The following is a 13,225-nucleotide window of genomic DNA, read 5'->3' on the forward strand; positions in this document are numbered from 1 at the left end:
CACTTTGGAAATTTTTTTGGCAGTTTATTGATTAACGCTAAATAAATGCATACCTATGACCCAGCCATACCACTCCTAGGTAGTGTGCTCAGGCTGCCATAACAAAATACCACAGACTAGATTTAGCCAACAACAAATTTATTTCTCACTGTTCTGGGGACTGGGAAGTCCAGGATCAGGTGCCAGCCGGTTGGGTCCCCCTGTGAGAGTTCTCCTCTTGGCTTATGTTTCCCTCTTGCTGTAAATCCTCACATGGTAGGCAGAGCTAACTCTGTGTCTGACTGTTTTCCAGTTAGGGTACCAGGCCTATTTTAGGGTCACACCTTTATGACTTCACATAACCTTTATCCCCTCTTCACACATGAGGACTTATCTCCAAATACCATAACATTGAGTATTAGGGCTTCAACATTTTCAAAACTGTTTATGGGGTCACAAACAGTCCATGGCAATTCCCAACAGAAATTGTGTGCATATGTTCTTCATAAGACATATACTAGAATATTCATAGCAGCACTATTTATATTTGTAGTACTCAACCAGGAAAGTACTCAAATTCGTATCAGTAGTAGAGCAGATTACAAATTATGGCACATTCACACGACAGACTACTACACAGCAACAAGAATGACCTACAGTCACACGCAGTGCACATGAATCTCACAAACATAGGGAATAGTGAAAGAAGTCAGGTGTCAAAGTATTTATTGTTTAATTTCATTTCTGTGAAGTATAAAAACTGGCCTAAACTCATCTGTTCTGTTAGAAGACAGAGTAGTGATCACTACTGGTTGGCAGAGACAGTTAATACGAGGAGTGTGAGGTGACTTCTGGAGGACTGGAATTATTCTGTCTTTTGAAAAACAGTCTTTGATTTTTATAGTTCTTTTTTTAAGACAAATTTTTAAGAGTGGTTTTAGACTCACTACAAAGTCAAGAGGAAGGTACAGATCTTTCTCATAAATTCCCTGTGCCTCACATGCATAGCCTTCCGCATTATTAGCATCCCCCACCAGAGTAAATGGGCTTCCCTGTTAGCTCAGTTAGTAAAGAATCTGCAATGTAGGATACCTGGGTTTGATCCCTGGGTTGGGAAGATCCCCTAGAGAAGGAAATGGCAACCCACTCCAGTTTTCTTGCCTGGAGAATCTCATAAACGGAGCCTGGCAGGCTACAGTTCATGGGATTGCAAGAGTTGGACATGACTTATTGACTAAACTACCACCACCAGCAGCAGAGCAATACATTTGTTATAGTTGATGAACCTATGGGTTATTCTCTTCCTTGATCTGATTCTTGTTAAATGGGTATATTCAGTTTGTGAACTACTAAACACATATGATGTGTACCCTTTTCTGCATGTATGTTATACTTCAATAAATAGCTTGAAAACAATGAGTTCTGTAATATATAATATACCTATTAACACATCCTATTAGTATTTATTAACAAATATGTACAGAAACCATATATAGTGAACATGAGCCAAGCGTGACCTCATACATACGTAGAATCTTTATCCTTGTATTGTTTTTGCCACCATACTGTGAGATCCTGATCACTATATTTCTGTGTGTGTGTGCGCTTATAATGTGATTTAAAAGAAAGTAGGGTAGGCATGTAAATTTTAATTCACTGCTGTTCTCAGAAGGAGAATTAAAAGCAAGATATTAAGTGCATATGTTAACGAGTTGGTAAAAGATAAAGGAATTATTTAAAAGGGATAGAAATATTTCCTATTAGAATTTCATTTACAGTTTCCAGTTTGAAGCTTTAGGACTTTTGGTTTAAGAAAAAGAGGACCATGGAATTGTTGCTGCCCCAGGTCGTATTCCAGCATGTTGTGGAATTTAAAAACATACTCTAAAGAGCCACCGTCCTGAGTCTTCTAGGAACCAAATTTGCCTAACAGTTCAGTGCCCTCTAAGCCAAGCTCAGCACCAGAGGAAGTGCGTGAGTTATCTCTACAACAGGAAGGATGCTCATTCATTTTTCCCATTTCTATCAGTGGCAAGTGGTGCTTGCTGCTCCATTCCTATATGGTTGTGTCTTACCTGGGAAGGACAATATACATTGGTGTTATGCAAAATCATTCTCTTGGAGGTACTGAGTTATGGCAGGAGTCATTAGGAAAGGAAAGAACTGCTATATTTTTTCTAGATCTTTTTGAGTCCTTCTGTGGAATTGATTGATGTTCTGAAAGCCTCCAAGGAGTTGGCTGGCAGCTGGGGCTGCTGTTACAAAGAGTGACAAGAAGAATTACTCTGGTCAGACATTTTATTGTGAACAAAGTGGGTACAGGGATCTCTTCCAAAAGTATCTATGTCTAAGCTACTTTCAAGTTCTCCCTGCCTTCCCCACCCCACTGGAATGTAAACTTTATAAGGCCAGAGGGTTTTGTGTGTTTTGTTAATGGTTGTGACCCCAGAACCTAGTAACTTGGCATATGATAGGCACTCTTATTTGTTGAACAAGTCGGGGGCGGGGGTTGAAAGTGGGTAAAGTGAATACAATTAGTATGTTTGAAGGAGTTGGAGAAAGGAAATCGTAGTATTCAGGGTCAGTGGTTTTAATTTTAATTTTGGTATTCGGAGAAATTAAGCTGCAGACTAGGAAAGAAACTTATCTAAGATCATACACGAGAAACATGAATCAAAATTCTGGTCGCTCAGCTTTCAGTAAGCTGCTCATTAGGAAACATTTCTATGCTATTCTGCTGTCCTGTGGATGCCAGAATCCAGTAGCAAGGAGACATATTTGTGACTTTTTGAAACCAAGTATGATTTATGCTGGTAGATAACACAGTCCACTTTATGGGCATGTTTTCAATGTTACAATCTTTATAATATGTAGTCAGTGTTTGGGGAAGCATTTGAAAACATGACCCAGTAAATTCACTTTGTCATAAAACCCGTATTAGTCTCAGCTTCGTAAAGTGAGCCTTGTCCTACTAACAGATTTATTCACGAATAGCATAGAGCGTTTTTGTAGTAGAAATCAGATTTTCATATCAAATTCCTAAGATATTTTGGCTTTATTGCTGATCTTCAGCCGACAGTGACTCTTAGCACGTTAGCTGTGAGTCTTTATGCCCCCTCTCCAGACTCACTGTCAAGTAGTTAATGATCTATAAACAAATACTGAGATGCCCTGAGGGGGCTCTCCATTTAAAGGGGCCTTGAATCATTTTATTATAGAAATACAGTAGTCTACCACTGATTTATGATTTGTCAGTTTAGGTTTTGGAAGTGGCATTCCACTGGTATTTTCAGATGGGACAGGTTTTTGATTTACTGTTGTTGTTTAGTCACTAAGTCGTGTCTGACTCTTTTGTGACCCCATGGAATGTAGCCCTTCAGGCTCCTCTCTCTGTGTGATTTTCCAGGCAGGAATACTGGGGTGGGTCGCCATTTCCCTCTCCAGGGAATCTGCCCAACCCAGGGATTGATCCCAGGTCTCCTGCATTGGCCAGAGGATTCTTCACCGCTGAGCCACCTGGTAAGCCCTTTGATTTACTGTGTGCATGTGCTCAGTTGCTCTGTCGTGTCCAACTCTGCAGCTCCATGGATTGTAGCCACCAGGCTCCCCTGTTCATGGAATTTTCCAGGCAAGAATACTGGAGTTCGACAGCATTAAATTTTATCAGTTTTTCCCTTCAGGAAAACTTAAAAAATGTGAATCTACGTTTTCAGTTTCCATTATATGAAATACCTTTTGATTTGTGTATGCATACTTGTGCATATTTCATTTTTTTAAGCTAAAAGTGGCTGCAGAGGGCCATAATGTCAGTGTAATAATACTTAGCCAGTTACTGAGTATTTATTTCATGCTAAGTATTTTCCAACTGGGCTTCTCAGTGCAGTGGTAAGGAATCCACCTGTCAACGCAGGGGATACAAGACACTCAGGTTCGACTCCCTGGGTCAGGAAGATTGCTCTGGAGAAAAGAATGGCAACCCACTCCAGAAATTCTTGCCTGGAGAATTCCAAGGACAGAGGAGCCTGGCAGGCTACAGTTCATGGGGTTGCAAAGAGTCGGACATTACTGAGCAACTGAGCATGCATTCAAGTTTCTACTTATTGTTTCATTGAAACAACATTCCAAATCAGGGTTTCATTTTCCTCATCTTCACACTGAAGAAACCGAGTGTCCAAAGTTAGAGGTTACAATAAGCTGCTCCAGTCACAGGGCAGGCAGGTAGTAGAGCTGGGACCCGCACCTACATTGATAGAATTCAAAACCTCATGTTTGACTTCAATTAAAAAGAATCATCTGATGCTGGACTCAGATGTAAAAGTTACTAACACACTTTAGATGTTACAATTTGTAAGTAAACAGGAAATAATAGCATTATAGAACCAAAATATGGCCTGTCTATACCCAGGAGTCTAGGTGACTCAAAAGGAAATTTGAGGGCACACATTATGATCCTCAAGAAAAAAAAAGAATTATTTTTCATAATGGAATCACTTGCAAAATTTGTTGTTAAACAACTATTTCTGTGCATATCACAGTACTTTTGAAATATCTTTAAAATTGAAAGGCATGCAATAAGGCGTTTGCCTACCATAAACAAAGATCCCAACTCTAAGCAAGTTATCAAGCTCTAACACTTGGATTTTATTAGGGGATCCTAGGTAGAGAATATGTAGGAATTCTTTGGACTGCTTTTACAACTTTTTTGTATATCTAAAATTTTATTCACATTAAAAAGTTTGGTTTTTACAAACTTAGTTTTTAATGGAGAGAGCATCTAGCCATAGTTTGGACAGGTATGAATAATGCTGCTGCTGTGAGTCAGAGGCACATTTAGTCCAAGCTAGCACTTCAGTGAACCACAACTGTACTTCAGCTCTTTCTTTTTATTCCTTCTTGCTGTTTCTAATAAAGCAAGATGTTAAAACTAACTACATGCTCTATTAATTATATGAAGGTGAACTTGAGTCATATTTGTTACTGAAGATGATTAATAATTACCAGTTCTGCACACATTTCTGGTGCATTTCAGTAAATAAACAGGGTACATTGTTGGGTAGTAATTGATTAATTAGCACATTCATCCTACACAGCTCAATGGTCTAAGGATGCTGAGTTTGAGATATTGCTCATAATTATTAAAAGAAACAGATCTGTTCCATTTCTCAGTTTATTCTTCTGTATGCTGAGATTTTTTTTTTTCTAAATCGAATGTTTAATGGTTCAAAACCTTATAGGTTTTATTCAGATAAATCAACTCATGAAAAATTGCTAGTCATAATCTCAGAATCTTGTTTTTGTGTGAACTAGGGTGAAAACTTTTACAAGGCTAATTTTAACATTAGATCTTGCTGTTAAACTGGATCAAATACTGTAAATATAGGGCACTTTCCCACTATGCAGGAAATGCTCATTGAGCACCTATGCGCAACAGGGGCTCTGGAATCTCATTTGCTTCCCAACCACATCAAATAAGCTCAGGATTGCAAGTGTCATCGGGTTGGCACTTCGCAGCACTGAGCAAATATACAGAGTAATCTTCAGAGAAGTGTAACAGCATGTGTTGGTCACCGTTGTAGCTATGGAGCAATTTGGTTTTTTTTTCCCCTAATTTGTTGACCCAGCATGTAGTTGAGAGAGCTTTGGACAGGGAGTCAGGAGACCTGGGTTCTACTTTACCTGTATTCTTTCTTAAAGAAGCTTTGTGACTGGTCACATCATTACTCCCTTCTCTAAGCATGGATCACTCATCTGTAAAATGAAGGCTTCAACCAGGGGTGATGACGTAAAGTGAGGAGCCCAGGCTGCAGAGACAGATAGACCTAGGTTTGAATCTGGATTCCCTATTACTGTTCTTTTTTTATGATTTTAGGGAAATAATGTAACCTTTCTGAGTTTCTGCTCTGTTTGCTTGAGTTTATTGTAAGGACCAAATGGCGTATAAAAATATATTGTGAACTGTAAAGTACCGTGTGAATATAAGGCATTGTTAATATTACTTATAACTATCTTAACTGGTTGAGAGTAACATGATGTATATTGGAAGGATGCACTGAAATGCCCATGTGCTTGATGGTCTAACAATAGAGAATTAGTAACTTCCTTAAGCCATTATTAGAATAGCACTGGGTAAGAATTTTTGGTGACTCAGATGGTAAAGAATCTGCTTGCAATGTGGGAGACCTAGGTTTGATCCCTGGGTCAGGAAGATCCCCTGGAGAAGGAAATGGCAACCCACTCCAGTATTCTTGCTTGGAGACTTTCATGGGCAGGGGTGCCTGTTGGACTACAGTCCGTGCACTCACAAAGAGTCAGACATGACTGAGCAACTAACACACACTAAGAATTTCTGATGTATCATCGTAATTTATTGCTAAGTGAAAAACACAGTCTGCAATATAGTATGTCTGATATAACCTATTTTAAAAATTATATACAAAGATAAAAGACTGTATAATAGGAACTCAATGCTGTGCAGTGCTAAGTTGTGTCGTGACTCTTTGCGACTGCATGGACTGTAGCCCGCCAGGCTCGTCTGTCCATGGAGATTCTCCAGGCAAGAATACCAGAGTGGGTTGCCATGCCCTCCTCCAGGGGATCTTCCCAACTCAGGGATCGAACCCAGGTCTCCCACATTGCAGGCGGATTCTTTACCAACTGGACCCACCAGGGAAGCCCAAGAATACTGGAGTGGTAGCCTGTCCCTTCTCCAGGGGATCTTCCTGACCCACGAATCAAAACAAGGTTTCCTACATTGCAGGCGGCTTCTTTACCAGCTGAGCTACCAGGGAAGTCCTAGGAACTCAATATGTGATAAAAGATTAAGTTATGTGTGTGTATATCAATGGGTTTCCCTGGTGGCTCATACAGTAAAAGAATCTGCCTGTAATGCAGGAGATCCGAGTTCAGTCCCTGGGTTGGGAAAATCCTCTGGAGAAGGGGTTGGCTACCCATTCCAGCATCCTTGCCTGGAAAATTCCATGGACAAAGGATCGTGGTGGGCAGCAGTACGTGAGGTTGCAAAGAGTTGGACACAATCAAGCGACTAACACTTTCACTTTTCATATATATATCAATATATATATATAAATTGAGCAACTCTTTCTACTGATAGGTACTGTTATAGGAGCTGGACTGTATCTTTAGACTTACAGTCTTTTGGGTGAGACAGATAATTTAAAAATAGGCAAATCTTTTATTCAGTTCAGTCCAGTTCAGTTCAGTCACTCAGTCATGTCCGACTCTTTGCGACTCCATGAATCGCAGCACGCCAGGCCTCCCTGTCCATCACCAACTCCTGGAGTTCACTCATACTCACGTCCATCGAGTCAGTGATGCCATCCAGCCATCTCATTCTCTGTCGTCCCCTTCTCCTCCTGCCCCCAATCCTTCCCAGCATCAGAGTCTTTTCCAATGAGTCAACTCTTTGCATGAGGTGGCCAAAGCACTGGAGTTTCAGCCTCAGCATCATTCCTTCCAAAGAAACCCCAGGGCTGATCTCCTTCAGAATGGACTGGTTGGATCTCCTTGCAGTCCAAGGGACTCTCATGAGTCTTCTCCAAATTAAATACCACATTTTGTTCTCTGAAAAAAAAATAAAGGAGAGTAAGGTGATAGAGAGTAAGGGAGTGCTAATTAGGAAGGGTGGTCAGGGAGGTCTCCTCTGGTCTAGTGACAGATGAATGCAGTAAGTGAGCCCCCAGAAATTTCTGGGAGAGGAGAGTGTCAGGCAGAAGAAATAGGAAAAATAGCAGCCCAGGCAGGAGTAACAGCACATGCGCACCAAATCTTTAACAGTTGCTAATCTTCAGGTGGTGAAATAATTGTTGATTTTTAAATTTCTTCCCTGTTCTTTTCTGTTTTGCAAAAGGTGTTCTGTGTTTGTTTTTTTTTTTTACTTGTTTTTTGAAGCTGTATGATCCTATTTGATTGTTTTATCTTGAGTATATGTTTCTGTAATTAGAAACATAGGTAAATTGAAAAATTAAAATATAGGTATATTGAAATACAAAGAAATCTTATGAAAAATGCTCATAGGTAGTTTTAAAAGCTTACATCATCTATAAGTTTTGGTTTTCATGGTTTTAGTGCCAAGAATCTATGAGTTGGTAGTAGAATTAAGGAATGAAGGAATGAATGAGAATGAAGGAAGCAAAGGGATTTCCGTCCTGGCAATGAAATTTAAGGAAATGTTTTAGCCATAACAGTTAGAGTGGGCTTTATAGAGGGATGTAGAATCATCCTACCTTCAGCTCCCTATTCAGGCCTTGCTACCAGGATGTCAGAAAACTTCTGAGAAAGGCAGTGCATGCCTGCTTATGGATGTGGCCCAGGAAATAGTGCATTTTAGGAAATCTTTTAAAATATGGTATCAAAGCATTTATGCAACCCTAGCATATGGTATCAAACCCATTTATGCAACAACGAGCTGGCGCGTCTGCAGATGCGCTTCGACCGTGCCCGCAGCGACGTCATCGTCTGGGAATCTCGCTGGGCGCACATTCAGAACACCGCTGCCAAGAAGACCCTCTTGCTTGGCACCATTAAGATGGCAACGCTGAACCTCTTCCAGATCGTGAGCAAACAGCTGAAGGAGGCAACCTTCGTGTCCCTGGAGGACACCCACAAACAGCTGGACATGATCCAGCAGTTTATCCAGGACCTGTCAGACATCTGGGCAGAGGTGAAGAAGAAGGAGCTACAGCAAATCCGGGTTTGAAAAGCAGCCGTGGTTCCAGAACGTTCCAAGACGGAGAAGGGAGGGAGGAAGTTGCTGGTGACCTTGCCATCCAGTCAGCTCAGTCCAGCTCCCTGAGACATACCCACCACCCACCTTCGTGCCTTTCTGCTGGTGAAATCCCTGTTTTTCACATCAGGCCTCAGCCCATCCCATCCCTGAAGACATTAAATGCTATAAGAACTTTAAAAAAAAAAAAAAAAAAAAAAAAAATCTGCTTTGTAGAAAAATGGTACAAAATACGTCTTCCACCTCTTTTCAAGTCAAGATACAAGTTAAAGAAAAGTTCAGAGATAGTACTCTAGTTATTTGTCTTGCTGTTACAAAAGTGAAAGTGAAAGTGTTAGTCACTCAGTCATGTCTGACTCTTTGCAACTCAGTGGACTGTAGCATGCTAGGCTCCTCTGTTCATAGGATTTCCCAGGCCAGAATACTGGAGGGGGCTGCCATTCCTTTCTCTAGGGGATCTTCTTGATTCAGGAATTGATCCCGGGTCTCCTGCATTGCAGGCAGATTCTTTACTATCTGAGCCACCAGGGATGCAAAGTAGATATGTAAAGAAGATATGCTCTGGTTTATACAGGGACATTTAAAGCTTTTATTCACATTTCTATCCCACCTATTTGCACTAAGATCTGATACAGGAGGTACTCATTACATCAGTTTAGATAAAAATGTTTTCAGAATAAAATGTTTTCATTACTTTAGGTAATTTGCAATATCTAAGAGCTTAGTGCAAGAAAGTGTTGTTGTTCAGTCAATCAGTCATGTCCGACTCTTTGAGACGCTATGGACTGCAGCATGCCAGGTTTCCCTGTCCTTCACCAGCTCCGAGAGCTTGCTCAAACTCACGTCCATTGAATCAGAGATGCCATCCAACCATCTTGTCCTCTGTCATCTCCTTCTCCTCCTTTCTTCAGTCTTTCCCAGCACCAGGGTCTTTTCCAGTGAGTTGGCTCTTCACATCAAATGGCAAAAGTATTGGAGCTTCAGCTTCAGCATCAGTCCTTCCAATGAATATTCAGGGTTGATTTTCTTTAGGATTGACTGGTTTCATCTCCTTGCAGTCCCAGGGACTCTCAAGAGTTTTCTCCAACACCACAGTTTGAAAAGCATCAATTCTTCAGCACTCACCTTTCTTTATGGTCCAACTCTCACTCATCTCTCTCTCATTCATACGTGACTACTGGAAAAACCATAGCTTTAACTTTGTAGGCAAAGTAATGTCTCTGCTCCTTAATACACTGTCTAGCTTCATCATGGCTTTTCTTCCAAGGAGCAGGCATCTTTTAATTTCATACCTGCAGTCACCATCCACATCCCAAGAAAATAAAGTCTGTCACTGTTTCCATTGTTTTCCCCATCTATTTCCCATGAAGTGATAGGACCAGATGCCATGATCTTCATTTTTTGAATGTTGAGTTTTAAGCCAGCTTTTTCCCTCTCCTCTTTCACCTTCATCAAGAGGCTCTTTAGTTCCTCTTCGCTTTCTGCTGTAAGGGTAGTATCATCTGCATATCTGAGGTTATTGATACTTCTCCCGGCAATTCCGGCTTGAACTTCATCCAGCCCAGCATTTTGCATGACGTACTCTGCATATAAGGTAATAAGCAGGGTGACAATATACAGCCTTGACGTACTCCTTTCCCAATTTGGAACCAGTCTGTTGTTCTATGTCCTGTTATAACTGTTGCTTTTTGACCTGAATACAGGTTTCTAGGAGGTAGGTCAGGTGGTCTGGTATTTCCATCTCTTGAAGAATTTTCCAGTTTGTCGTGATCCACAGTCAAAGGCTTTAGTACAAAGCAGATGTTTTGGGGAATTCTCTAGCTTTTTCTATGATCCAATGGATGTTGGCAATTTGATCTTTGGTTCCTCTGCCTTTTCTAAATCCAGCTTGTAATCTAGAAGTTCTTGGTTCATGTACTGTTGATATCTAGCTTGAAGGATTTTGAAAATTACCTTGCTAGCATGTGAAAAGAGTGCAATTGTTTGGTAGTTTGAACATTATTTGGCATTGCTCTTCTTTGAGATTGCAATGAAAACTGACCTTTTCCAGTCCTGTGGCCTCTGCTAAGTTTTCCAAATTTGATGGCATATTGAGTGCAGCACTTTAATAGCAGCATCTTTTAGGATTTGAAATAGCTCAGCTGGAATTCCATCACCTCCACTAGTTTTGTTTGTAGTGATGCTTCCTAAGGCCCACTTAACTTCACACTCCAAGATGTCTGGCTCTAGGTAAGTGATCACACCATCACAGTTATTTGGGTTAATGACAGTTAATCACAGTTATTTGGGTTAAGATCTCTTTTTTTATAGTTCCTCTGTGTATTCTTGCCACCTCTTCTTAATATCTTCTGCTTCTATTAGGTCCATACCATTTCTGTCCTTTATTATGCCCATCTTTGCATGAAATGTTCCCTTGGTATCTCTAACTTTCTTGAAGAGATCTCTAGTCTTTCCCATTCTATTGTTTTTCTCTATTTCTTTGCATTGATCACTAAGAAAGGCTTTCTTATATCTCTTTGCTATTCTTTGGAGCTCTGCATTCAGATAGGTATATCTTTCCCTTTTTCCTTTGCCTTTCGCTTCTCTTATTTTCTCAGCTATTTAATGTAAGGCTTCCTCAGACAACCATTTTGCCTTTTTTGCATTTTTTTCTTGGGGATGGTTTTCCCCCAAAATGAAAGACATTATCCTGGTCTCAAGCACATATTTGGCTTGATACAATTTTTAGTCAAAAAATTCCTTCCAAGAGAAAATCATTAGCATTTCAATGAACTATTTTAAATTATAAAATATTTTATAACCACTTAATGGCACATCACTTGGACTTCTCTGGTGGTGCGGTGGTTAAGAATTCACCTACCAATGCAGGAGGCACAGGTCTGATCCTTGGCCTGGGAAGATCCTACATGCTGCTAAGCAACTAAGCAACTATGCCACTACTACTGAGCCTGTGCTCTGAAGCTTGTGCTCCACAACAAGAGAAGGCACTGCAGTGAGAAGCCTGCACACTGTACGGAAGACCCAGTGCAGCCTAAAATAAATAAATAAAAATTAAAGAATAAAATCACATCTCTTTTGAAGAGTTGATGAGGGCACTTAAGAGGCTGTACTAAGTTGCAAAATATTTTTCATCCATTATTTCCAGTAGATGGAAGAGAAAACTGGGAGAAAAAATCACCTCCTTGTGTGATACATAAAATGTAGTCCTCTTGATAGTTTAATGATGGTGGCATAGAATCATAGAACATTGGAACTAGGAGGAAGCTTAGATATCAATTCTACTTTCTTATTTTACATGCCAGAAATAGATAGGAGAAATTACTTGTCCATTAAAGAAAGAACTGGAACTAACATCCATTAAGACATTTAAATCTACAGCAGATGTTATATATATATATATATATATATATATATATATATATATATTCCATGTTCTGTGCTGTGCTAAGTTGCTTCAATTGTGTCCGACTCTTTGTGACCCCGTGGACCATGCCTTCCAGGCTTCTTTGTCCGTGGGATTCTCTAGGCAAGAATACTGGAGTTGGTTGCTGTGCCCTCCTCCAGGGGATCTTCCTGACCCAGGGATCGAACCAGAGTCTCTTATGTTTCTTGCATTGGCAGGTGGGATCTTTACCACTGGCATCACCTGGGAAGCCCATATATATTCCATACCCGTTTAGAAACTACAAATGCCTCCTAATCACTATCTGTTCCTCCAAACATTTGCAGGTGCAGGTGCCAGAAGAATTCGTCCTTTTATGCATCTCTCTTTACATGAGTAGGTATCTCCGAAAAGTCATGGTTTGAATTTTTGAATACTCAGACTAAGGGTATTAAGCTTAGAATACCCTACCATGGTGCTAGCTGCTGCTGCTGCTAAGTCGCTTCAGTCGTGTCTGACTCTGTGCGACCCCAGAGACGGCAGCCCACCAGGCTCCGCCGTCCCTGGGATTCTCCAGGCAAGAACACTGGAGTGGGTTGCCATTTCCTTCTCCAATGCATGAAAGTGAAAGGGAAGTCGCTCAATCGTGTCCTACTCTTCGAGATCTCATGGACTGTAGCCTACCAGGCTCCTCCATCCATGGGATTTTCCAGACAAGAGTGCTGGAGTGGGGTGCCATTGCCTTCTCCAACCATGGTGCTAGGGAACAGGCTATTACTATCTGGTGACAGCTTTGTGAACTTGGAGCTGTGAGCTGGTTATGGTATTCCCAGGCGATGTCCCTAAGTTCATTATCACTTTGGATAGTAGAACTTATGGTGAAGAAACTCATATTTTGCTTTCCCAACCTCCCCCAAATTAGATTGTTTCACTTGTTCCATTAATTAAAAACAGGTTCATTATAAGACAGAAAATACAGAAAGAAAACCCCCCACCATTAAGAAGTAAGCACTATTAACATGTGGGGGGTTATCCTTACAGTATTGTGTGTGTGTGTGTGTATATACATATATGCACACATTTTTTAAAAGTCATAATTTGGAGTCAGTTTTCAGGCCGTT

This window comes from Bubalus bubalis, chromosome 11 (assembly GCF_019923935.1).
Source record: "Bubalus bubalis isolate 160015118507 breed Murrah chromosome 11, NDDB_SH_1, whole genome shotgun sequence".
Lineage (NCBI taxonomy): Eukaryota > Metazoa > Chordata > Mammalia > Artiodactyla > Bovidae > Bubalus > Bubalus bubalis.